Source organism: Maylandia zebra, linkage group LG13 (genome assembly GCF_041146795.1).
Source record: "Maylandia zebra isolate NMK-2024a linkage group LG13, Mzebra_GT3a, whole genome shotgun sequence".
In the NCBI taxonomy this organism is placed as follows: Eukaryota; Metazoa; Chordata; class Actinopteri; order Cichliformes; family Cichlidae; genus Maylandia; species Maylandia zebra.
This window is the reverse complement of record NC_135179.1, coordinates 7839732-7867154: the sequence shown is the minus strand read 5'-3', so window position 1 is coordinate 7867154 and position 27423 is coordinate 7839732. Positions and strand designations below refer to the sequence as shown.

Here is a 27423-nt window from a genome sequence, read left to right as displayed (position 1 = left end):
CCCCTCCTCCCGATGCTGAAATGAAGCTCAAGCCCATGACTGTCATTATTAATTATCTTATCTAATTCTGCATACATCAGGAGGGAAAAAAAACTAACCAAACAATGAAAGAATTTGATTTTTTTCTAATCAGTCACTAATGACAGATGTGTGGCTGTATTAGCTGTCTGACAGTGCAAATTAAAGCTGCTTAAGTAAACAGCTTTATCTTAACACTGAATCAAATTATGTTATTTATGAATACAAAGCCAACAATTTAGCAGATAAAGATTTACAGGAAATCTGTGGCAATCATTTCTCTGAGGAGTAAATGAAAGCCAAATGTTGAAAGCTAATGTTGGACCTTCAGGGTTTGGTTGAAAAGATCCAAATCCAAAATCAGAGGCTGATAAGATAAAGTAAAAGTAGCCTTTTATTTAGGCTGAAGGAAAACGCTCAAAAAACAAAGAAAAGACGAAGAAAAATTCTAAACAAGAACACCGAGACAAACAGGTCAAACTAGGGAAACAAAAAGGTGATCTCACAAAAGCAATATCTACACAAAGACACACTGAAGGTAATCATGGGTAACAGAAACACCTGAAACCAATCAAGGATAAAAAAACAGGGGGACAGAGAACTGACAACACGATGACATAAAGGAGGCATCCAGCAAAACAGAACACACATTAAAGGAAATTAAAGCTACACAAAGAAACATGTTTAATCGTAGATTTTTTAAGACTCGTTAAACTAAAGTTCGTTACACCAAATAGACACAGAATATATTTAATTTTAAATAAAGTTCCTATAGTGGCATTTGAACCTTCCACCCCACCGATCCAACTGCCAAGAATATAAAGAAAAACAGCAATAAATATAAAAATGGGAAACAATAAAACAAACAGAGCAAACAAACAAAGCATAAAAAAGAAGCACCATATAATACCTCAAAATCCACAGTCCCAACGCTACCTTCACTGGGTGGCCTGAATCACATCTTGTTGGTATTTGACTGTGTGACTTAGCCAGTTATTTGTTAAGCTGTTTGTTAAAAATGTTTCTGAGAGTAAAAGAGTAGCGTAACATCCTTGACCTAACAAAGTACTGATGCAAAATGATTCACTGGTAATAGGTGCTGCTGTGCTTCAGCTGCTTAAAAAAACAAAATTGGAAAACTGGAAACATGACAGCAACTGGCCTCAAACCAGGGTGTTACTTTCATGTTATCCAAAGAGATTAATATAAAAGAATCCATGTTATTTGGGGTATTTTAAAGCAGAAAAATGACCAAGCTTAGAAATATTTTCTTCCAGTTGATCTCATAATATATTTAGTAGTACAGTTTCCTCATGACACCAGAAAATACTACTTGTCTTTTGTTCTGGTGTTTTGAAAGACAGTCTCTAGTGTAGAACTATAGGGAGAAAATATGGAGGTGAAGAAGGGAGAAAGGGAGGTGAAAAGAATAAAGAAGCGCTAAAGGATACAGGACTCACTTTCTTACACCCACACACACACACACAGATGCACACACAAAGGATTTATATGCAACATCCCCATTAAAATCCAGAGATAATGACCTACAAATTTCTCCCAAACAGACTTTCCTCCCTTCTGCCTCCTCTTGTTTTACTCCCCCATCTCTCCTTCTCTCTCCCACCTGTCTGTCTCTTATTGCTGCTGTCTTTCATCACCCCCTCCACTCTGTGGCCGAAACCTATCAGAGGTTGAATCAATGACGAGATGTCTGAGGATGTCTCTGCATGTATATCTGAGATCTGAGTGAGAGAAAATGTGTGTATGCATTTGCACATTGTGAAAAAAAATCTGTGTATGTGTTTCTTCCTCATTATTGAGAGATTTTGCGATTGTGTGGTTTAATGTGCTCTGCCTAGCTCCCATTTCAGTATTTCATACATCAAAAAGTGTGAAAAAACACATTTACGTGTGTGTGTGTGTGTGTGTGTGTGTGTGTGTGTGTGTGTGTGTGTGTGTGTGTGTGTGTGTGCGTGCGTGTGTGTTTTTGCATGTGTTTGAGTGAGCTTCTTCTTTGAGGATGCTAACTAGTGGATGCTAAATAATGCAGCATTCTGCCGAATGCCTCTCCTCCCCAACGACATCCTGATTAGTGATTCGGGGTTTGAAAATGTTAATGCTTTTAACACAGTCACTTCTCATTCACATCAAACTGTTGAAAACAGCAGGACTGAATAGGCTCACATATAGAGCATACACAAACATGGACAGTGGTAGAACCAGATAGACATACTTGTACCAACTCACATGTAGGTAGACAGATGCAAGCATGGAAAGATACCCCTTCAAAATATAGAAACTGACACTTACATTATTGCATATCCACAGAGAAACAGGATAAAAAAAAAGACATTGGAAGAGCAGGTTTAAAATTTTTAGCTTTTGTTGGTTTCTTCATTATTGACCTTCATTAAACTATTAAGTAGTCTTTACTGTTGAAGAGAATTTAATTGAATTGTCTTTTTTAGGTTTCGTCAGCTTCACAGACAGAGTTACATCTGTTTCAGTTTTTTCAAGCAGAGCCCTGATGTAAATTAGCCTTTATATGTTTAGTGTTCCTGGCTTCTTTAACCCTGATCAAGACAACCTACTGAAGCTCAAAGTGAACATCAGAATGGGGAAGGGAGGTGATTTAAGTGACTTTGAATGTGGCATGATTATCGGTGCCAGACAAGCTGCTCTGAGTATTTCAGAAACTACTGATTTACTGCAATTTTCCCACACAATCATCTCGAGGGTTTACAGCGAATGGTCCTAAAAAGAGATAATATCCAGTTAGCAGCAGTTCTGTGGATAAACATGCCCTTGTTCACGTCACAGGTCAGAGGAAAATGGGCAATGGGAACTAAAATGTGCGGAAGAACATCTCAGAGCACACAACACACTGAATCAAAAACAGGATACTAAGAGTATAATTCACTTCGGTTTACCAGAGTAGATAATACAGTAGAAGATTGGAAAAATGTTGAATTGATTAGTTTTGATTTCTGCTGCAACAAAACTTGGTGTAACCAACAAGAGAGAATAGAGCCATCCTGCTTTGTATCATTAATTTAGGCTGCTGTGGTGGTGTAAAGGTGTGGGGGATAATTTCTTGCCACACTTTCAGCTTCTCGCTACAAACCAAACATTGGTTGTACTCCACAGCCTGCCTGAGTATTGTTGTTGACCATGTCCATGCTGTTTCCACCATTGTTACATGCCTTTTCACAATCACCTAAAACTGTTTTTGTGAGCATGAAAATAAATTTACTCTATTCAACTCACCTTCACAGTCACCAGATTTCAATCATAAATAGCACCTTTCGGATATGGTGGACCGGGAGATTTGCATCATGGATGTGAGGCCAATAAATCTGCAGTAACTGTGTGATGCTATCATGTCGATATGGGCCAAAGTCTCTGAGGAATATTTCCAACTAGGTCCAACCCAATACTAGGAAGATATACAAAGTGGCTGGTGAGTGAACAATAGGTCCACTTGGTAATCATATGTTGTCTGTGTATGTGGGGACACTGTTCTCCCCTCACCCCTAACCAGTGATGGCAGACAGCCCCTCCCTGAGCCTGGTTCTGCAGCAGGTTTCTTTCTGTTGAGAGTTTTTTCTTCCCAATGTCACCAAGTGCTATCTCAAAGGGGCAAGTCTAACTATTATTTGTCCTTCTGTTATTGTAGGGTCTTTAACCCAAAATATAAAGTGCCTTAATTTTATATGAATAAAATTCATTGAACTGAACTGAACTGAATTAAAACAGCTATACTGATTAGCATTCGGATAATTTTTCTGTGAAGTAGAGTTTAACCGAACGTACGGTATTTGTAACTAGCGTTCTCACAATGCTAATGTAATGCATGATTCCTGTCTATGTATATTTTATAATTTTCATGAGGTTCAGACATTTTCTCTCTCTCTTTCTTGCATTCCAGTAAAAGTACTTTTTTATTCAATATTTATTAACACCATGTCCAATGTGATCAGCTCAGTTTCACTAGTGGTGAGAGAGCAATGCAGACTAATCAGCATGTAAGTATAAATGCAAACCCAATTTTTTAAATTTAACACATTGACCAGCTGTGATGAGCAGAGTGAAAGAACTGTGTTTAACCTTCACACTACTGGACCACCCACACTACCTTGTGGAACACATTCTCACTTTAAATGACAAACAAGGTAAAGTATTACAGCAGTACTTTCTATTACAGCTCAGTAATAAAGTGGTAATAGTAGGGAAACACGAGAGAAACAAGAACCTAATAATGTGGTGATCAGACAATAGTTTTCCCCCATTCACTCTGCTTCCATTGCAGTAAAAATAAAGAAAGAAAATGTACAGCAGTTATTTTGGTTTATTATGGATTTTTATGAAATGTAATTAATTAGTTTAATAATTTATGCTTTCCTTATAGTTGTGAGTGTTGGTCACTTTAAACTGTCCCCTTCAACACTAGGCACTGCGGGAAAGAGCCACCTGCCAGGAGGTGGCAGAATGCTGGGAGTTTGCACTTTCTGTTTTATCACTGGATAAAGACAAAGAAGAAGTGGGGCGACACCTGTTAACTTTAGCCTCCTTTTGCCCCCTTTTTGGCTTAACTCATAGATCCATGCTTGTATAAACCAGTCGATTATAACACAAATATCTGGAATCAAATCCATATGCTAGCTACGGCTGTACTGCAAGGTAAGTTATATTGTCTTGTTGTTATTAACTTAAGCTACATACTATTAGCTCACATTAGAGTATCTAACAGTGCCTTAGCATCAAATTTTAGCTTAGTTCTTCAATAAAGAAATAAAAACTCAGACTGAATAAAAGTAAGGTTGTCTTGAAATAAGTTGACCATTATTATTGTAAATATGAATAGAGAACTAGAGCTTATTAGACAAAACTACCATAGATGTTTTCATTTATTAATCCAGAACATAATATTTAAATTATTGCTTTTAAGCAAAGCAGAATGCTGGGAACCTAGTGTAGGATTCATTCAAGCATTGTAATATAGTAATACTGTTCAAATATGACATGAGCCAATATTACCTATTAATTATGAGGTTATTACAGTGAAAACTTTTAAAAATGTGAAAATTCAAGCTCACAGACATTACTTTCTTATTTCTAGCAGGTTATCATATTGCTACCTAAGTATTACACTACTATCAGCAATTGGTTTTGTCTCATGTGAATTTCTTTATTTCCACATTATTATCCCCAGTTTGGGGGTAATATTGGTGTAATATTACTCAACTGTTGATATTTCTTGGCTATTAAGTAGTCATTACTTTGGTAATTGAGTAGTATTTACCATGTTATTACATTCTTGTTTGTGCCTTGTTACCCTACTATTACCACTTTTTTACCGCGCTGTAACAGAAACTGCTATCAGTATTACATTTTAAAAAATTATTACTATTTAATATTTTTCTAAAATGTTTTCTGTCTTCTTGCTCTACAGTCTCAGCGTTAGCTTACAGAGCCACAACATCCGCATGAAAAACGAGCGATATTTCAGATGAAAACAATGTCTCATTGTCTCAGCTCTCAGCCTTTCCGCCTCATTGTGACAGAAAGGCTGAGAGTTCACTGGAACTGTAGTCAGCTTTTGAAATAACCAGTCATAACAACAGTGTGAGATAGCAGTCAACTACACCATAGCTGCTTTTCCATACCACAATTCTGCCTGTGCATTATTTTAATCAAAGGTATTTGAAAATCCTTCACTTGGAACTTGCAAAATCTTACAACTGCACCAGTGAGCAGCACATATCAACACTTTGTTTACAGGCAAACGGAGTGATGCTCAACTTCTGAAATGAGGCAATAGACAACCAACTCACACTGCTGCATAGAGTATTAAAATGCAGAACCGTGAAACTGGCATGTGTTTTATTCTGCTTTGTTTGAATTTTGGGTAGCGCTCAGCAAACAAGGTGAAAAGAATGAGCTCCTGCTTTTAAAAGAAAAAAAAGTGACAGAGAAAGACTTTATCTTTTCAAATGACTGAATTCAAATGAACTCACAGTGCAAAAGAAAATGTGTTCAGTTTAAACTGCCTGAGGCAGAAAGGGAGAAATAAACATGCTCTGCACGCTTCCTTTTTGTATTCCTCTTGCATTTTGGTTTGAAAATGAAGCATCTTTAGAGACATTCTGCATGTCTCATGCTATTTAAAGAGAAAAAAAGGATCTATATGACGAAGGTATATTTTGGTTGCCTTTGCTTAGTATTAAACATCCACAGTATATTTGCCACATAATAAGTACTTAGCATTCTTATATATTCATGAAGCTTTTGTGTGTTTCCGTCTTTGCTTCACAGGCATCCTTATTTATTTATTCTTTTTAATCATTTTGCCACAGGCATAGCAATATTGCAGTACCACGGGAGCAATGCTGTACTATTGGGATTACTGTATGTCTGTCTGGATCTAAACCTCCGCTAAATGTGTTAAAAGGTAAAAATGCAAATGATTTTGTTTTCAAGGTCACCAGACTGTGTGATTTTCTTTGACATCCAGCCATCCAGCTGTGATACAGAGAGCATCAAGGTTAAAATGCTTTGATGCTTCCAGTAGGTGATCTCCCTCCGTCTCTCTCTCCCTCTCTCTCTCTGATGATGCAACCTCTCATCACTCCTTGCCAAACGGTGCTAACTAGTGCCCAGACTCTACAACTGCCTCCTTCATGCCTTTTCTTGATATTTTTCTTCCATATCGCTGTGTTTCCCCCTACTGAATGCGATTCAAATGCCCTCCCTAGAAGCACACAGAGCACCATGCAAGCCAAACAAATCTGACCGAGTTGTTTATCACAAGAGCTTGAATGTCAACTTGGCAAAACCTCCAGCTATAGTGTGTGGAAAGGAATGAGAGTAATTACACAGACTGACAGACACAAAAACACACGCGCACACACAAAATTGCAAGAGATGCAACTGTGGAATCAAAGACACAAACACACACACACACACTGTTTTTGTATAATAAACAGACTGAGGCAACGCTTTCATGTCGTCTCTCAGTTAAATGTGTGTGATGAAGCCATTAATTGTCTTTCTCTCTCTACCTTTTCCCTCTCTTTACTTAGGCTCTATTCACCTCTTTCCTGTTTCCTCTAAACCTTCTTCATTCTCTTTGTCTCTTCCCACCTATTTCTGTCTTTCCACCTCTCTCGCTTTCCCCTTTGCCTCTTTTTCTCACATGGTTCAATGATTGGAGACTTCAAATTGCCACTGAATTTCATCATAGAACCCCACTCCTGCTCTCACTGCCCTTGTAGCCTCCTGCCAAATACACCAAGATATGCAAGAACACACACAAGCTCAATATGCCACCAGGACAAAAATCCATGTCAAAGACAATTGGAGAAAAGAGGGGGTTAGGAAAAAAAATACAGGAAAAAAAAAACCATTTCTTTTGCAAAAAGCAAAAAATATTTGGTGCAATGTTTGATCCACATAAATCAACAAGGGACGATAAGAAAGACTGAAACATTACACTCAACTAGGCAGTGCTTTAAATGTAGTGCTCTTCCTGTGGCCGTAACTAACCACTTTTTGTTGAAAAATGTATAAATTAAAAATTGCCATTATAATTTTGGGCATTTCTTTTTTTCCAAGATGGCGATGTTGTACAGAACAACAGATTTAAATTTATTTTTTCTTTTCTCTAATCCACACAGGTGGTCGTAGGTTTAGGAACGTAGGTGTAGGCTAACAAGTTGCAACTTGTTAAAAGACATTTAAACATATATTGGTGGGGGTGTATATGTATATATGAGCCTAGTTTGAACTAGGCTTAACCTAAAAAAAAATCCCAAATAAACTCAAATTTGTGCGTGCAATTCTTTTTTTGTTTTGTTTTATCAATCATTAAAGATGTATACCCTACAATCAGTCCACCTTTGAAAAACAAAAGTTCAAAGGATTTATATAAAACCAAAAAGTACCATGACATTTATGACCATGACGAGTGTGTGTAAACTTCTGACCACAACTGTGTGTGCATATACAGACTCCCTAGGCAAAGGTATTTTACACTTTGAGCTTGACTAATCAGGTTTGAGTAGGTTTGGGCTACATGCAGGTTTAGAGCCCCTGTGGCGAGGACTGTTTGGAGAAAAAGAAAAAAAAAAAACTGCTGTTGCCCTCAGAGCCCAGGGGAACTAATCAGGCCATCTAGTTGTTGATTATTGTTTCTCAAGTCCATATTTCTGTAATGTTGATGTATATGACCAGTCACTTCTTCCTTTGAAAGTTCCTCAGAAATAAAAAAAATAATAATTTTTTGTTTTTGCCCACAGTTATAAGCAATTTTCAGTTAAACAGGTCACATTATAAGCATGTAGATGGGAGATTGTATTTTGAGGCTTTTTTGGGCCCAATTTAAAGTTTCACTTTCGCTCACTGTTCACATTTAGTTAGGGATAGACACAAACAGTTTGTGGTTAAGGTAAGGAAACGATCCAGGTTTAGCTTTTAAAATTGGCTATTTAAAAAATAAATAAACCAAGGCTACAAAGCTTTATTCTACAAATTTCTCTGATGCTAGGTTTCCCCAAATCTAAAGGTAATGGCACCGAGTTCGAGCTAATTTTCACTCAAGGCATTACATCAGCTCACACAGATGGCCTAGCCTCTCCCTTCTGAAGGACAATAGTTTCTGTTTTGCCTAATTCCAACGCAACTATAATAAAAATCCACTTTTCACTAATCTACAGATCTTTCCAATGAAGAATCCTCCTAGAAAGAGAGCAGTGCGCGTTGTGATTTAATGAGCGTTATATCTGAGCTGTGTTTAGCAGATGTTCTTGCAACAGTTAAATAAGTCTTATAGGAGAACAACATGGATCTGGACAAATCAATGCTGTGAATCAATCATTTTTAACTTATCCATCGTTAAATTATATCCAAGCAAAATAAATTGTTCTATCAGTTATACTAATACTGGCAGGGGCAGCAGTGTAAGCAGACATTCCTAGAGCTTCTGCTCCCTGTCCACTGGATCCAGCTCTTCTGGGGGAATAACAAGGCGTTCCCTAGACAGCCAAAGTACATAATCTCTCCAGCATCCGGAAGAGAGTCCTGGGATTCCCCAGGGGTCTCCTCCCAGGTAGACATGCCCAAAACACGTCACCAAAAAACCATCCAGGAAGCATTATAGTGAGACGCCTGAACTACCTCAGCTTACCGCATTTTATTGAATTTTTTTAAAAATATATTTGGCATTAGTCAAAACTGATGTTTTCATATGGGAATCCCAGAAAACTGATTCTGTTCATCTGGATGTTGCATTTCGAATATAACATCCAGATGAACAGAATCAGTTTTCTCAGACCTTACCTGTATGATTGAGCATACTTCAAGACCTTTAATATGGGAGGCTCAAACTACTATTGTCACAGTAAAATAAAATAAAATAAAATAAAATAAAATAAAATAAAATAAAGGTTTATACCTGGGACATGGAACATGTCCAATATCTTTTATGGCACCTTAAGAATATAAGATATCTCATGTGTGATTTCAAAGTGTTGAGACCGCGTTGTTCAGCAGTTTTACTGCTCCTTAGTAAATCATATTTCCTAAGAACATGGCCAGTCTGGTGACCTACAGACAAAGAAAGGTAAACTCTTAAAAACGCTATCAGTTACTTTTGGAAAACAATAGATACACGCAGCATTTTTTTTACAAATTCTGTTGTGTTTTTTAAAAACACTATTATTTATGACAGTGATGAATAAATGAACAAACAAACTTCCTCTTCTGATAACTGATAAAAACACCAAGAGGTCTCAGCTCAAACCTTATCTTCTTCTAATTACACTTTGCTCTTTGAAGTGAGGTCATGTTATTGTTGCAATGTATACAAAAGGAAGTTAGTCACAGAGGTAAAAAAAAAAAAAAAACCTCAAATACTTTTCAGACTGAATAAAATGTTACGACATTTACCGTAACAAACCAGTCAGCTGGCTGGCTATATTGACTACAGTTGAATCTAGATTCCCATTTAGGGAACTGAGGCTCATATCAAAAATAATTTCCATAAAAGGATTTCCTCCTTGCTCACATCTGGAAAACCAGTCCCACAGAGTGATGTGTTTGTGTGTATTTGTTTGTGTTTCAGTGTGAACATGTATGGCGTGTGTGTGTGTGTAATGCGCGGACGCACGTATGAGCACGTGTCCACTTGTGCATGTGGGTGAGCCAAGTGAGATAATAGAAACAATACTTAATCTGATCTAGCCAGTCCTTAATCAGGTCTCCCCAGTCCTTCCTGCTGGTGGTTTCCATAGCAACAACCCTTCACTTCTTTCAAGTGCTCCTCTGATTTGTTGTTTTGTACTAAAAGTATCTTTGAAGACACTTGGCTGAACCTCTAATAAAAACATAATGAACAAAATTAACAACATGCTGCTTAAATTGTAGAAATCTTTTATAAAACTTGGCTGTGATACAAAAAACATATCAAAATATACTAATAAGATATCATAAATACTTAAAATTCACAATGGCTTCATCCTGGTCACATCTGATAGTGTTAAAAATTAGAACCTTTCACTTCAGCTTTACTTTTGATAACATATTCTTATAGACATTACTGACTTTTCTCATTTACCAGTGCATTGTATCAAAGTTGTAAAGTTTTTTGTTTGTTTGTTAGCCTGGGGGGGGGGTCCTAATTGAGTTGACAATTTTAATTAATTTTATCCAGTATTACTTTATTTTTTCACATTAATGTTAACTGGTTTCTATTTTAAACTCCTTTATTTTGCTGTATTTCGTTTTTATTGCTATTATTGTTACAAATTTTAGTCTATGTGAGCTTTAAATCGCAATATATTTTAATTTATTTTTGTCTTTTTATTAGATTTTTATTTAATTTGCTCTGTCTTCTTATGTTGTTAGCATTAGTCTTCTCTGTAGCACTTTGATTTGCACTGATCTCAAGACAAGCCGCTATATAAGAGATTGTTTTGATGACCATGGTTAGCTGCTAATTTACTGTTTTCATTTTAATTTTTATCTTCAACCCTCAAAAGTGGCAGTAGAGGAAATTGCAGAGGAGTTCTTAAAATATTCCCAAGGTGTGGCTGCATCGAGTTGAGTTTTTACAGTGAACTTAAAGTGACGTAAAGTAGTTATCCAGCTGCACTGGTCAGAAGTTTCCATCAACTCAACAGGAAGACAGAGGTTACGGCATTTCACAGTGCTCTCTGCATGTGTGTGTGTTGCATGCTGCTACTGTTTCAATAGTAGGAAGTCAGTGTGACCCCACACAGTAGAAAAATTCCTCGGCCCAAAGCATTTCACACTGGTAACATCACGTTGAGGACATTTACTCGCCTGCAAGTTACTGTTGATGATTTGTGGCAGAAGACTGAACAAGCAGTGGTGGTCCACAACGTTTCAGTACAATGTTTCAGTAAAAGAAGGCACTTCTCACCGGACATCCAGTTATCCGGTTCTGCTTGTCATATAGCATGCTGGAGAAGGTGTTCTTCTGAATCGCTACTGAATAAATAATTATTCAGTAGCAGCACTTGAAGTTGCCATTGTGATTCAAGAACTAGCTAACCAGTGACCAGTGTTGGGGAGTAACGGAATACATGTACCGCCGTTACGTATTTAAAATACAAAATGCGAGGAACTGTATTCCGTTACAGTTACCGTTTAAAAAGGTGGTATTCAGAATACAGTTACTTTGCTGAAATAAAGGGCTTACACGGCGGTATTTTCCTGTATCATATGTTCAGCTATGCCCTCTCTATTTTTGGTTTCCACACCCCAAGCAAAACACGCATTGAGAGGCTCTAATGCCTGTATCTCAATCCCGCGGCCCATGTCACCCCTACTTGCGGCCCACATAATGATGTGAAGAAATATTTTTCAAAAAGTATTCACAAAAATTATTTAATATGAGTGTTACAGGCATAGTCCCAAAGAATGTAGCCTCATGGGCAGTGTAATCTGTGCTGCAGGGAGAATGGACTGCCATACCCGTTATGTGTCTGTGAGCGCCAGGGAGGAAGAAAAAGGAGAGTCGAAAAGTAAGAGATGTCACTGACCAGAAGCGGGAGATGGAAGCATGTAAATATAATAATAACCACTGCAGCCAAAAAGAATATCTGACGAGCCCAGTTGTAAGTAAGCTATTAAGACTCGACTGTACACTGTGTTCATGTTTTCCTCCGAAACAATAAGTTCCGTTGGAGCAGCCTTTCAACGCCTCTCTCTGTCTCTCGCTAGCAAAGTTGACCCAGACAACAAAGTAAAGCTAGTTTTTGGCTACGAGCCCGACACGAACCCGACGTATTAGCCAGAGGTCCCTTTACTACGGTTCGGACTTCGGAGCCGCGGACCTGTTTTCTATACGCGTGGAATAGTTTTCAATACGAGATTGCTGCAAAAAGTGCAGCCTTACCTAATGTCCACCCTACTGTTACTCATTTTATATTAATATTTAAATCTAGTTGGTATTGGTATGGCAGGTATCCTTCAGTAATAGTAATAATTCACACAGCAATAGTACATTCATGTAGTTGTAAAAAGCATGATAATATAATAGGTAATCCAAAGTATTCCGAATACGTTACTCTTATTGAGTAACGTAACGGAATACGTTAGAAAATACATTTTGGGGCATGTATTCTGTAATCTGTAGTGGAATACATTTTAAAAGTAACCTTCCCAAAACTGCCAGTGACTGCCTGTTCTTCTCTGAGCTGTGACAATGTGAAATGTGTGTGAACATGGGAATGACGTTGAATTGTCCAGTCGACTCCAACACTCTGGGCCTGTGGAGCACAGGTCTATCAATGCCTCAAGCTTGCGTCTGGAAGAAGTTGGTAATTCCTTAGAGCAAGGCATTCAGTCAGCTTTTAAGTGATTCTGACAAAACTCACACTACTCAGGAGGGGGAAGCAGCTTCTTGCTGACACTGCATGCAGTGGGAATGGAATGCTGCTGACTTCAATACAGGACATAGTTGGACAATGGAAGGAATAACTAGACGACCTCCTCAATCCTAATACCTTCCACAGACAGAACAGAGTCTGGGAACAAAGGGAATGGCTCGCCCATCATAAGAGGTGCATGAATCTGTCTGCTTGGTAACCATTGGAACCCGGAAGAATAAAGTGGTTTAAATTGTAGTTGGGGTATGGGGAATGTAGTTTGACGAAATTGTGTAACAAATAGTTAAAATTAGATGAACAGAATAATTATTTCAGGTTTATGAAGTATAATTAGCACACTGGAATGTATATCCCAACAGACATGATGCAAGAGGCTGAGTAGATCCCAGACAGTAGTCCATCACAGGCCTAAAAGATAGACATACATATCCACATAAACTATATAGAATCTCCATTTATCATAACAATGTGGGAGGAAAGTGGAGGACACGGAGAAAGCCTAACTGTCAATCATGTCATTGCTTTATTGCACATCTCGAGTCTTACTATTAAGTTTAGGTAGTATCACACTTTTCTGGCTGCAGATAAAACTTTATGAGTCTATCTATAAGTCTAAATTATTTTCTTTAGTCTAATGTATAACATAATGCATACTTTCTTTCTGTGTATGCAATGTCTAGTATTTGCAGTGTACATCGTTTGAGTTCAGATCACTAATTCATTGCGTTTGCCTATATTTTCGCTGTTTTTTAGTGTGGACACCACTGGAATTAATGCTTTTTGGCTTCTGCTGGTTAGTGTGAAGTAGATATAGATAAAGAAAAACATTTGCCTTTTAATAAATTACCAGGATGTTCTTCAGTTGTTTAATTATTCTGTGATTAAAGAAAATTACTATAAAAGAGATAAGCTGCTAAAACACAACTCAAGTTAAAGTTTTTTTTTAAGTGCCTGAATAAAAAGCTAATTTCTTATCTTACATACTTTCTGTCTACTTTTTGTCACGCTTTCCTGTCTGGATATGGTAGTTTCCCAGTGTTAGTAGTTTTCTTGTTTTCTTGTTTAGTGAACATCATAAAATATTGACCTTTCAATTTCACCCATAAATCAGTTTATAATAAATAGAGAATCAAATACAGGAGAAGAAGTGATAACAGAGGGAGACTAGTGTAATGGAGAAAGCAAAGTCCAATAAGTTTACCTTTTTAAAATAGTATTGCAGTTCAGTCTCTTGGGTGAAAATCATTTCTTTCATATCCATAAGACAGAAAAAAGTCTAATATGCCTCTTCTAGTATATTTAGGCTCTAATGTTTATTTTAGTGATTCTAGCAAATGTGACCAGCCATCACTTTGGTCCAGACTCACAGTCTGAATTGAAAATGATTCCTTAATTTTCATCTACTGCCACTTGTTTGTTTAAGAAAAATAATCATTTTAAGTTATTCAAATTGCAAACTATATATAAAAGAAGGAGGTACCCACTGCAACATCATTCACTCACTATTATAGGAGTATAGCAGTTGTCATCTTGGTTTTCTAAAGCCAGAAGTGGCTATCCTTTGATGAAATGCAAAGATTTTTGGCTTAAATTTAAGCTACTAATGTTGCTAAGATAAGTGTATCCACTGGCGAAAGTTATTATTGGCTAAAATTATTTGCTAAGACACAAATACCGGCTAATAAATGCTAAATGACACTGTAAGAAGCACAGACTTATTGGACTGTGAGTTACTACATAGTAAACCATTTTATTTTTCAGATAAAAATTCAAACAGCACAAACACAGTCCAATTCTATGACTTGAATTTACATAAAGTGAAGGCAGCAGACATCTCAGACAGCTACAGCTGCCTGTGTAGGCATCTATCTGCCAGTCAACATGGTTACCTATCCAAATAATGCACCCATAAACCTATAAATAGGTTTAAAAAATTAAGTTGCAGCTTAGTTATGTTATTTGCTCTTTAGCTGTGGCTTTTTTCTTGTATAAAAAATTACTGCACTTCCATGTTGAGGTTGTTTCCTGATTAGAATCAATAGTTAGGGACATCATCAGCTTTTTCAACAGCTCCCAAAATTAATTGTTCAGGAAAAAGGTAAGGTGCCATAGAGCCATTGGACCTGAGTGCTGTAACCAGATAAAGATTTAAAACTGGTGACCAATTTGGGTACTTTGGGTACAAACTTTGCTTTGCTTTTTGTATAGTACAAATGCTGGAAAGCAAATCCAGTACTGAAACTCCATTATGTGGACATTCAGTCCCAAACAGATTCTCTGAGAGTTTAGCAGTGACAGCTTTCAAGCCCAACTTTCAAATCCTCTTTCTGTCCCACCCCATTTACACAAATCCTCACCTCTATTTCTGTTTCTTTCGGTTCTGAGTTAATGCATTTTACTTTATAAAGGCTTTGCATTTATGCAGTCATGACAATCCCTCTTGGGGGTTTTGGTGTGTAAAAAAAATTAAGTACGTATATACACAGCTATGCAATTCAGCTTGAAATAGACATACCAAAGCTTAGTTAGCATTAGTTTCATGTTTGTATTTTTGGTCAGGAAACTAGCCTGAGGGGTTTAATCTAAAATGAAAGTAAAGTGGAAAGTTTTCAGAATCTTGCACAATAATAACATAATCAAAGGTTTGGCTCATGCAGAGCAGGGACTGTAAAATCTGAGATAGAAACTAAGTTCCAAGAAATGTCCCAGTTCCACACAGTTTAAAAGCAGTCAGCAAAGTTCAGGGTGAGCAATGCTTCCTCCTCCTCACAACATGTGTGTGATTAAAAACAGCAGCACAATAACAACCCTAGAGTCCCATCACCAACAGCAGAGGGCCGTTAAGACGACTGCACACTCCGTTCACAGCGCTGCCGAAGCAGGCACGATGCAGTCTGTGTCCAAAGGCTGCGACCAGATGGAGGCGTGAGAGGTGAAAGGTTTTCTCATGCTCATGTGTGCTTGTAGTGATTTGTTGGACTCCAGATCAAAAGTTCATGTAAAACGTGCTGATGATGCCAACTGGAAAGAGTTTGGATTTTCACTGGCATGCAGTTGAAACTTTAGTGTACACAAGTAAAATATTCCTGTTATTATTATGGTTGTTTATTATTACTCTGTTATAAAAGGCATTTACAGCTACTCTCTTCATGAAAATAAAGTACCAGGTTGAGTCACCTCTAAACCTATAGGTTTCTCAAAATGTGCTCTCCAAGCCAGAGATGGCCTTTGATAACATTTTGCGCAACTCACACACAACGAGGACTGATATGGTGCATTCATCCACAGTTTGTATCATGCATATTGCATTTCAATTTCAACTCTGTTCTCGCCATCTTTGCAGATTAAATCCTCCTAATGTCGGTTCACTAATGGTAAATGGTAAAGCACTTTTCTACTCTCCTGAAGACTCAAAGTGCTTTATACAACACACCTCATTCACTGATTCACACCCCATGGTTAAAAAATATAAACCAGCACAAAAGATATAATTATAGACATAAATCTTCATCTTCGGATAGATTACAAACATTAAATTGAAAAAAAAAAAGGTTGGTATTTGCATTTTTCTTCTGTAGCCTTAAGTCAAATACTAGCACACTAAGTTGGTGCTTGGTGATCAAAAACCTGCTCTCAGCATTTTTTAATCTCCTGTTTAGTCAATTCAGTTTACTTGCAAACTAATGAAATTGCCACTGGTCATTGATGTACTTTTGTTTTTAGTGCAGATTTTGTAGGGAATCGAGATGTTGAATGTATTATATCAGCTCAAATTTTGGAGCATTTACATGGTGAGCATATTGGTATTCTTAATTTTTTCCTCTTGTGCCAAAATACAGCTTCACACAATCTGAGTGTGGCAGGAGACTTGGAAGATTAATGAGAGCTATTTATGGTTCATATGCAGAAAGTGTATAAAAGTTTTTACACCTTTGTTCCCAAGATCACGTCCCAGTGCTACAGGGACCACAGAATCTTTATCCTGTTACTCCAATTATTCAAAAAGTGTGCGGAGTGTCATTATTCTCAGTCACTACCATCATGAAAAGGTCAGGAAAAGCCTTCAGGTATGAAACAATCACATCCACTCATAAGCACATGAGAAAGAGGGGGTGGCTGACATCGACTTTACCCCAGGCAACAACAGCATCTGGTGTGCGTGTGTGTTTTAATCTGAGCAGAGTGTGTGTTTAAAGCGCAGTGGGATGATCTCCCCTCATATCCAAAAGAAGGAGTGGAAAAGTGAAGGGGGGTGGTCTAAGCTTGTTATTAGGAACACCCAGATTCTGTAGAAAGGGATGGGAAATCCCTTTCTGTCTCTTTTTATCTTTCTCTGGTTTTGCAGTCCAGATGCCCCCTCACCCCATCTATCGTCCACTACTGCTCCTATGATTGCAGCTTAAGCTGCATTTTCCCCACAACAACAGAAAATTGATTGTTATATTGTTAAGCCAGTTCTAATGTCTACATAAAATCCTCTTCCTCACCCCCACCCACCACAAAAAAGAAACACAGGAATGGGATTATAATAAAGTGCTGCAAGTATAGTGAGACCTGCATCCTGTTTTTCATCATCCGAAGATGAAGGATTGTTAAAACTATAAGTGAAAAGATTTTAAAGTTAAAGGAAAACTCCAGCTTTTAAATTTGTTTAAGCCCAAAGTGTGTATTACACAATAAACGTGGCATTTTACAATACAGAGCCTTGTTGTGCTCAGTTGTATTTTTGTAAAAGTTGCTTCATTGTTGGACTGGAGGTTTCTATCTGAGCACCTCTACGGGAATGCGTGCTGATGTCTGGAAGTCTTTTTTGAGAACCGAGTTTCACAATTAAGTGAATCTGATGACTTTCACCCAGGAGACTTGAGCTTGGATCAAGTTTTTGGATTTAAGTTTCATCTCCATAGTTTTCTTTTCACACACGATTTGGTTAGTGATTAAAGTAAAACTGTGTACTATAATGTAAACCACATGTTAGAAAGCTTGCTAAAATAAAATGATGATGGTTTTCATTGCACTTTTTCACATGACTGCAAGAGATCTCTTGGTTTACTTTCTAATCTGATCACTGATTCTACATTTTGAATAGGTCAGATTGGATGATAACACCTTTTCTGACCTTCTAGTATCCATATCAATGTAAATTATATTGATTTCCTTCATGGCACCACAACAGCTTTGATCTGCCTGTTCATGGAGAAGGGGTGCCTGTCACCCAAATACTGATAAATACGTTTTGGTTTGGTGGTCATTTGTACCCACATGAACAGCTCAGCCAACAATGCACAACCAAAAAAGCAATTATTGTTGTTTCTGGATACAACATTATAAAAATGCCTGGATGTAAAACAGGCAGAAAAATGCAGACATGCTGCTCAGTCAGATAAATGATAGTTAGTGACAAATAAAACAGAGCTACCAGAGCAAAGAGGAGCACCGAGGACAGAGGGCAGTATTCATTTAGCACGCAAAGGCCAAGCAACGAGTTCACCAAGTCACTATTTCTGGGAAAGCGGATTCAGTGGAACGATTGGATTTCAGCACCGTGGCCCAGTTCCTCTGAGCTAGTGACTCTTTACTGCAGGCTAATAAGACACAGAAGATCAGTCAGCCACAATGAGAAGACAGACAAAAATAACTAACTAAATAAATAAATAAATAAATAAATAAAAGTAAGACAGAAGGACACAATAGCAGCAGGTGGAGATATTTGGTGAACTCCAGTGGTAATACATGTACACACACACACACGCCCAGGGGGATTTAGTTATTGCCCAGGGGGCAGCAGTTGTATTTGATGTGTGATTAACAGTTTAATCTGTAGTCCTTCTCGATATGATTAATGAGCCATAAATAGCTCTCATTAATCTTCCATGGAAATAATGACATTAGCATCATTAAGAGGATCTAGATTGTTGGCATAATTTGAATTTTTCAAGGCTGCTGCCCACTTTGTGATTGTATGTATGTGGTTATCAGATCAATCATAAAGCACTGTCAAGAACATCTTTAACAGTTTCCAGGTTTGAGTCTGTAAAGTGTGCCACATTGAAGGGTTGGTGCACTGGTTCAAAGGTAAAATGACAGATTAAAGCCCTAACTTAACATTGCTGGAAGCTTCTTCTCCTGAAGGCAACCAAATGGTTTTAAAAAGTGAGAACATTTGTCCTCATGCATGTTATTACTATTACATCGAAATAAGGAAACTTACTGCATATGTTTTAATTTAAATCTGAATCTGTTTAACCCGTTTGTTGAAATAAAGTTCAAAAATTTTGTTTTTAGAGAAGGGCCCAGAGTCAGCCGTTGTAGCTGGGTGTGCTCTTGTCCTCTCTGATGCCTGCAATTTGAGACGTGAAGCTTGAGTGAGACATTTTGGCTTGTTCTTGCTTCTTTGCACTTGTAATGTTTAAGAATATGATTCACTTTGTTTGGTCTTCTTTTAGCTTTAACTTTAGGTGAGGCTACTTGCATGTTAGATGAACTGTACCAGCACAAATATTTAGAATAATTTTGCAGTGTGTATAATGCTAGGCTCAGACTATACAGTATAAACTTTACTTTATTTTATTGAATTATACAACACTCTTCACAGGATAAAACCCACTAAGTGCTTCACAATAATATAAAACAAATAAACAAAAACCAACACAATCAAACATACAAGCCAAATCTAATCAAAAGCTAATCTAAATAAATGAGTCTTAAGATGATGTTCAAAAGAATAAATACAATCCAGGCAACGTGAAGATGGAGAGAATTCCAGAACCTGGGGGCCACCGCTCTAAAAGATCTATCACCTCTGGTCTTAAAACGTGTTCGTGGGACTACCAACAGCCTTTGATTAGATGATCTCAGGCTGCAAGAGGGAGTGTGAGGTTCTAAAAGATCAGAAATATAGATAGGAGCATCATGATTCAAAGCTTTAAGAGTCAGGACTAAGATTTTAAAATGAATTCTAAAATGTACTGGAAGCCAGTGTAATGATCGTAAAATTGGTGTAATGTGCTCTCTTTTTCGTGTCTTTGTTAAAAGCCTTGCCGCAGCATTCTGGACTAACTGGAGACGGTCAAGATTCTTTTTGCTCAAACAGAGAAAAAGACTGTTACAGTAATCTAAGTGAGAAGAAATAAAAGCATGGATAATCATGTCTAACTCAGATTTAGACAAAAACGTTCGCAGTTTGGAGATGTTTCTTAGCTGAAAAAGGCAGTTCCTGCATTTGTGTTGTCTGCCGAGATTATGGGCAGACAACACAAACATTGGTTCGGGGTGGAAATAAAAATAGGTTTTACATTACAGCCAATTGTTTGTTGACCAATATATGTACAAAGCACTTGCCTTCACCTGAGTTTTTTTTCTCTGCTCATATATATACATAGACATGGCACGGTGAGAAAAAAAAATAATGTTGCTGGTGCAGTTATGTAAAGCTGTGACACAGAGTACACTAGACAGCTGGTATCACACACACCGCTTCAGTTGCCATTGTCTCTTTACATGATTTTTACATTCTTTTCCTGAAAATGGTGAGCCCCACATGCAAAGGTGAACCTTGCTAAACTACTGCAGTGCATGCTGTGCAGCTTTTAATCGTGTATCTAATATGTAATATATCATGTATGTAATTGTGTAATCGTAGATCCAATCATGTAGTGGACACCTGATCATGACCTGCCTTCACATCTGCCCCTCACCCTCCACTTAGCATGCACACATTTTCCAGCTTGACATTTATCTTTGGTTTTGCTTGTCTTCCTGATTGCTAATGACTCTTTTTGTTTTGATTACCTGCTTGTCCTGATTTTGGATTGTTGTTGTACACTGACTGCTCCCTTGCTCCTGACTCTTTTCTGAATTTGATAAATTGCCCTTTTCAATTTCCTGGTTTAACGTTCACACCAAACACTAACATGCCAGCTCCTAGGATTTTAACACCTTTAAAAAAAACTGTGATGTTTTGTCAGCACATGTACTCAGTTCCTCAGTTTATATTTTGAAGATGCACAGTTTTCTTTGGATAATAAAGGCTTATTTGTTCAGATAGAGAGGGTGACAGCAAATTCATCAAATGCAAAAATCCCAAGCGCTTTATCCCATTTCTGACCCTTCTCCTCTCTCTAGATGTTGACAGCAGCAGTATAAAATGGTAACTCTAGAAAAGGTTCTTCTCCTTAATAACATGAATCGCCACTGTAGTCGTATATATCTAAAAATTATATTACTCATTTTTGGCCATCATCTATGCCAATAAGATATACGAGATTAAAAAGAAAGAAATAGTAACAAAGAGAATGCACCTAATAATGAATGCAAAGCATTAAAGAGGAAAAGGGTCGATGAAAGGAAATAGAGATAAATGAAAAATGACACAGATGCCTTCCTAAATACATATGCCTATCTGTGGAAGGCATATAAACATGACAAGTACATGAAAAACACATTCTTCCACACCCGAGCACACACTACCACTTTCAGCTCACTTTTCCACTAAACATCACTGTCACACAGCCACCGCTGTCCAGCTGTGCTCACAACTGAAACACAAAACACCACTGTAGGATAGAAAGTATTATATATGTATGCCTGCACACTAGTTCAAAAGGCGAACAATCAGAGAAGACCAGATAAAGTGTCTGAATATGTTTGCGAAGGTAAACGTTTTCGCTCAATTTGTATTTAAAAACAACCAAGTGGAAAAAAAACTCAAGTAAAAAATTTAATGTAAAAAAAAGTCACTTACCTTTTCAACCGTGACAATTACAAGCACTTGCTTTGGCCAGCGGGTATGTTCTTGCTCTGCCTTTTGCCGACTGAATCTGAAGTTTTGGTGCGTGCATGTGTTTTAAGGTCTGATGTTAATAGGTCTCGTTATGAACAACCTCTAATCAGTAAAAATAGCAATGTCGGTCAGTGTTTAGTCTGCACACACATTCACGCAGTGCAACACACACACATTTTCAATGCGGTTCACATGATCATTAAATTTCAGGGTACATATGTGTGTGCGTGTGTGTGATTACATGGTGTCGGGGTCTCTGGGGCCACTTAAGCCTCATGTTCGAAAAGGGCCTCAAATGCAAGCGCACTCTAAGAGTGAGGTCATTGGAGAAGGAGTGACAGCTTCAGGAAATGAAACACACCTCAAATTACAGCTAAACAACATTAACTAACATTTAAAACATGTGGTTTCGCATGACTCGCTTTCTCTCCATCAGACCAGCGTGTTTCTTGATTGAAACCTTGCCTTTTTCTGTCGACTGCTTTAAAACACAAACAGCAGAGTGTGAGAATGTCACACCGTGAACACCGAGGACTTTCTCTCCAGAATGAATATCGCACCGTTTTAATACTCACTATTTGTGCCAGACTTGTAGTTTTCCCCTTTGCCTCTGCGTTGTTCCTCTCGGTGCCTGCACACATTCGGCATAGCGGGAGATATCGAGGCTTGTTTTCCTCCCTTCAGAAGCCATCTGCTGTTGTTTAATATTAAAAGACAAGTTCTGGAGTTAAGTAAACCATCATAGTAAACATGCAGGTTTCTGCTGAGAGTTTTTCCCATCCACACATTCATTAAGCCACTTTTTGCTTTCTGTCAATCACTCGACACCACAACAGTTCTCTGCCTGAAGATAACCTTTTAAAGACACGCAATGCCTGAACTGAAAGTACAAAGGATGTAATAATCACCAACTAACTAAATCACATATTTTTGATTATTTAGGACATGATCATTTATGAAATGGCTTTTATGTAACTATGGAAGATGGTGTTGTTTGCCATAGTTTACTGCAGTGTTGCAAAGTTCAGCTTTACAACACTGATGAAAATCTAAAATTGTTATTCCCACAAAAATGACCAGATAGTTTGTGCAGGCTCACAAGACTATAAAGGGGTCTACATTATTGTGCAAAAATCTTGAGTCATATAAAGACATGCTGCTGCATTTAGTGGTGGAGGTACTGTCCCATGGTTCCACAAAATGCTCTAAAAGTGTATCTGTTTCGCTTTATGCCACAGAAACATAAAGCACCTGGGTTACAGGTTTAGTTCAGAGTAGAGCTGGGCGATATATCGAGTTTTTGAAACATATCGATATATTTTATACGAGATATAAGATGTGACAATATCCTTTATATCGATATAGTCTATGTTACGTTATAATTATAGTTGTGGAGCCGCAAGTTTGCCTCTCTTTCGTCCACTTTTGTCTCTACGCAACGTTACTCCGCCTCGCCTTCACTGAAGACAACTCCCCCTCCTCCCCCATCGCTTCACGTGCAGGCAGCGACAAGACGGACACGGCAAATCTCCGTTAACGAGTTACTGCGCATCGCCCCATGCGTGGGGCTGGACGGCGTCAACGTGCTAACGAGCTAAACATGCTAACGAGCTAACCGCGCTAACGAGCTAACAGCGCTAACCCTAAAATCCTTTCATTCTCTCAAAAGTTGATAGCGCGCCTTATGTATGAATTCTGGTTGTGCTTGATGGCCGCGAACCGATTTTATGTGGTACACGGCGCTCAGCAATCTGTCAAAAATGTTTGAGTACGACTTTGGTAAGCTACGGAGCTGCACCGCTTGATAGATTGTCGGCGCATTACGGCTACCGAGGAGCTTCGCGGAGTGATACGTACTGTGCATCAACGTAATATTACCGTATTGTGTGTGTATAAGGACCATAAATGGCACCTGTAAGAGACGTGGTTATGAAGCGGATTTCAAACTCCAGGCTATCAGTCACACAGTAAAACTTGGGAACAGAGCAGCTGTGAAATCTGTCTGTCTTTGTTATTACGCTCAGCGTCTTTTAGTTTACATTTTGACTGCACAATTGTGAGCTCTTTGTTTAGCACAAAAACAACCTTGTTTTCTTTTATTTATGGAGCATTATTTAATGAATGCTCATAATTTAATTTTGAGTAATTTTTCATGTACATCTGTGCTGTATGTTAATAAAAGTGCCTGTGTGACATCTGGGACACAGCTTTGACTAAGAACTCTCTTTTTGTTCTTACTTTATGGCTTAAAAAAATATCGAGATGTATATCTTATATCGCCATCCAGCTAAAAAATATCGAGATATGAATTTTGGGTCATATCGCCCAGCCCTAGTTCAGAGCTGTATATTCTTTATCCTTATTTGTACTCTGAGTAGTCAACATGCATCCAAATAGTAATCTCAAGACTCTCAGCCTTGCTGGATGAATTTCCAACACAGGAAGGCGGAATATCTCTCTCTTGGAAAATGTTGTCATTCAGCTGCTGAGGCCAGGGCTGGAGAGAAGGAAATGGGTGCCACAACGTGATTACTGTGATTACTACGCAGACTAATTTGAGCTGAGTAGGTGTGACTCTATGATAAGTTCCAGTGATTTGTGTGCAGATAAAATGGTATAAACATGAAATATATCTGTCTAAACTGAAAAAGTAAACCCCTTTGCTGACATTTAAATGACTGTGTGTTTGCAACCTGAGACACTGTTGGAAAAGTGACCCTGTGCATTAAAGGATTTAAGCAAGTTGGCAATAGCAAACACACTGACATAGACAGAAATGTTCATTTCTGATTGTTTCCTGAATCTGAGCATGTCTCAAAAAATCGGGGGTGTAAAATAAGAAAAGGAGAAAGAATTAATCTAGTGAAGAAGGTACATCTTTAACACTGGTGGTATGAAGTTAGAAGAAAAACAAGATGGGTTGGAAAAAACTAAACATATTTTTTATACTTTATTGAATGCCAGAACAATTCAAGGATGGCTTATTAAAATGATGCTTTCCTTAAAAATGTGTTATCCCTCCTTAGCTCACTTTGTAGTTTGCTGCAGAGAGTTCCTGGGCCATTTGCTGAACGCCCCCCACCTTTCCCTCCCTTCTGTATGTCTGTCTCTCTCTCTCACTGTCTCTATCCAATAAAGGCAAAATGCCAGAAATAGATCTCAATGTCTCATTTGACAGTGAAAGACGTGCTGTAAAAACTTTGTAGTTTTCTGTATTTCTGTGAAGCTGAGGGCTGGGATCCATTCACAGTGGTTAGAGTGGATTCCAGCTTTCATGGTGGAGACAGTTTTAAAGCTAGTCATATGGCATAATCCACTTCTCTGCTGGAGAACTGTATACTCTTTATGCTTCAAACACTCATATTTTTGACCAAATTTGACTAAACGCACTGTTTTCTTTTCATTTCACATGCATGACACTGCAGCTCAGTTACTGATTGTGCTGTAAACCAGACCCAGATGTAAAAGGGCCATACTGACTCTGAAGGGAACCAAGAGCCTTTAATAGACTTGTCTTGACCACAACGCTCATCGTTAATCATCAGCAGAATCACCGACTTACAAAACAGTAATATTATAGTTTCTTTAAATGTTGGCAGAAAAAATGATCCAATAACCGCTTGCTAAGAAAGTGGATTTAAAGTGTTGTGGAAGGAACCTTTCAACTGCGGTGGAAGATTTCCAATGCAGACTCTTGGCTCAAATCCACGATGTTATTCGTTTTTTGTCCTTGATTACATTCACGGTTACATTGATTTTCCATTGAGTGAGTGCTAGTACATGAAACCATCTCTTTATTTGTACAGAAAATGAATATTAACACTATGTACCTGACACTCCATTCATATTAAAATTAATGCATCTTAAGACCATGGAGGGAATTATTTTTAACTCGTAAGAAAAGACATTTCAGGGGAAGCAGACAGCTTTTGCTATTTATTTTAAACACGTGTCTCTTATTCCTGCAGGGTGAGAATTAAACATTGGGTGATATGTATGTAAAACTGGGAATTTCTGAGAGGCATGTGGGAGAGTATGAGTCTGAAACTTTGAAATGTTTAAGCCTATTAGAGTAAACAACAACCTGCCTGAGACAAATCAGACTTATTGTTTTTTTAACATGTAAATTCTGACTTAAGTCTGCTGCAGCAAAGCAAGTGTATCAGCATAAACTGTGAAAGATGAGGCTGAACATGACAACTAGAAGCAACATGGCTGGTAAGAGAAGACATCATGAAAGGAGACGGTAATAAAATGGTACGTGCGCATGTGTTAGTGTGAGGGGATGGACTTTGACAAGAGGATTATCAACACACAGCTAATCTCGTTATTCCACTCTGATCTACATCAACCCATCACAAAAAAAAAAAAACAAATACACTTTCTCAACAACCATCTTCTCCTTACATACTTATAAAGTGAATCCACACATATAAACACGCATGATCACCATGGAATGTGATGGAGACACACATGATAAGATGTTTCAGGTATACAGAAGTCAACATACTCTCAAAAGCAGCCACACAGGCGTGTATTGGCAACATATTAGATATGAGTGAGAATGACTACCCTCACTGGGGCACTAGTGTCCTTTATCACTAAATTAAACAACAATGACAAAGCAATTAAAGTAATTCACTGGTTTGTGTGTGTGTGTGTTTGTGAATCAATGCTAAAGTTTTGATGACTGGAGTGCAAATGTAGTTGGCCACATGGGAAAATCCACACGCATCAAACATGTTTCATCTTTCTAACGAGTCATTTTAGCCAATAGTGAGTTAGCTGAAGAAGATTTGATGAGCTATAACAGCTGGAGCAACATGAAATGAAAGTAAATAGAAATGCTCTCCTGGTTTCATTCAGCAATGCATTGTCATAGTATAATGTGAAATTAATGAAATGTACAGTGGTGCATTCTTTCCTTGTAGTACTCAAAGGCTGCATAAAATATAACTAAGAGCTGCCCTTAGCTTACTTTAAGAATCCTGCTGGTGCTAAAGGTAAACTGCAGCAGTAAGGTTGGGATCCCTGCTCTAGCATTGCACCTTCATTTGCCAGAGCATCTGTGGCAACAGTCTGGAATCTAGATCCCAGTTATGAGGAATACAGGTTAGTTTTAAATGTTTGATTCTTGTGTTGACCCAACATTATTTCTGCTTCCTTGTGTTTTTTGGATTCTGTTTCTCCTCTCATTTGGAGTTTTTCTTGGACTTGCTACCAGCAATAAAGCTCACTTTTTGTTTGCAACCTCTATCTCCTGTGTACTGCATTTGGGTCTCCTACAAGAGTAGTATGTGAAACTAAATATAGCATTTTAAAGGAAATGCTAGAAACAAGAAAACCTACCTGGAGAAAGAGGTAGAAAACCCTGGTTTGGCTGCAGGGAAAGGACCAAGAAAGCAAAAAATGAGATGTCGTCTGCCTTTTCTGTAGTTTACAATGAAAGTGCTTACGTTTTACTAAACTATATCACTTTTTTATACTGTTTTTCATATTAGATCATACCAGGAGAGGTTCATAAGAAGCACGGGTGCAAAAATGTTTACTTAAGTAAATTTCTCAGTGGCACCAGACAGGGAAATGTTTGCTTAAGTAAATTCTGGTGCATTGAAACAGCTGCTGCAGCTCCTGTGCAGAGTGTTTCAGAATGTGAACGGTTGCAGGGAAACATTTGATCACATAGTTAAAATGTTACACTTTTAAGGGTTT

At 37.9% G+C, this 27423-nt stretch overlaps 1 protein-coding gene across 2 annotated transcripts in view; it reads right to left on the bottom strand.

Moving 5' to 3' along the window:
• Positions 1-22441, bottom strand: part of cdh5 (cadherin 5) — a 67648-nt gene extending 45207 nt beyond the window's left edge. Inside the window, exon 1 of one of the 2 annotated variants that reach the window (XM_004553496.4) lies at positions 22287-22441. The gene's annotated coding sequence lies outside the window, so the exon portion shown is untranslated. Of the gene's footprint in view, positions 1-21672; positions 21791-22286 lie in introns of those variants that run through there. The other variant, XM_076891466.1, reaches the window with a different exon arrangement.
• Between the last annotated feature and the right edge of the window lie 4982 nt (positions 22442-27423).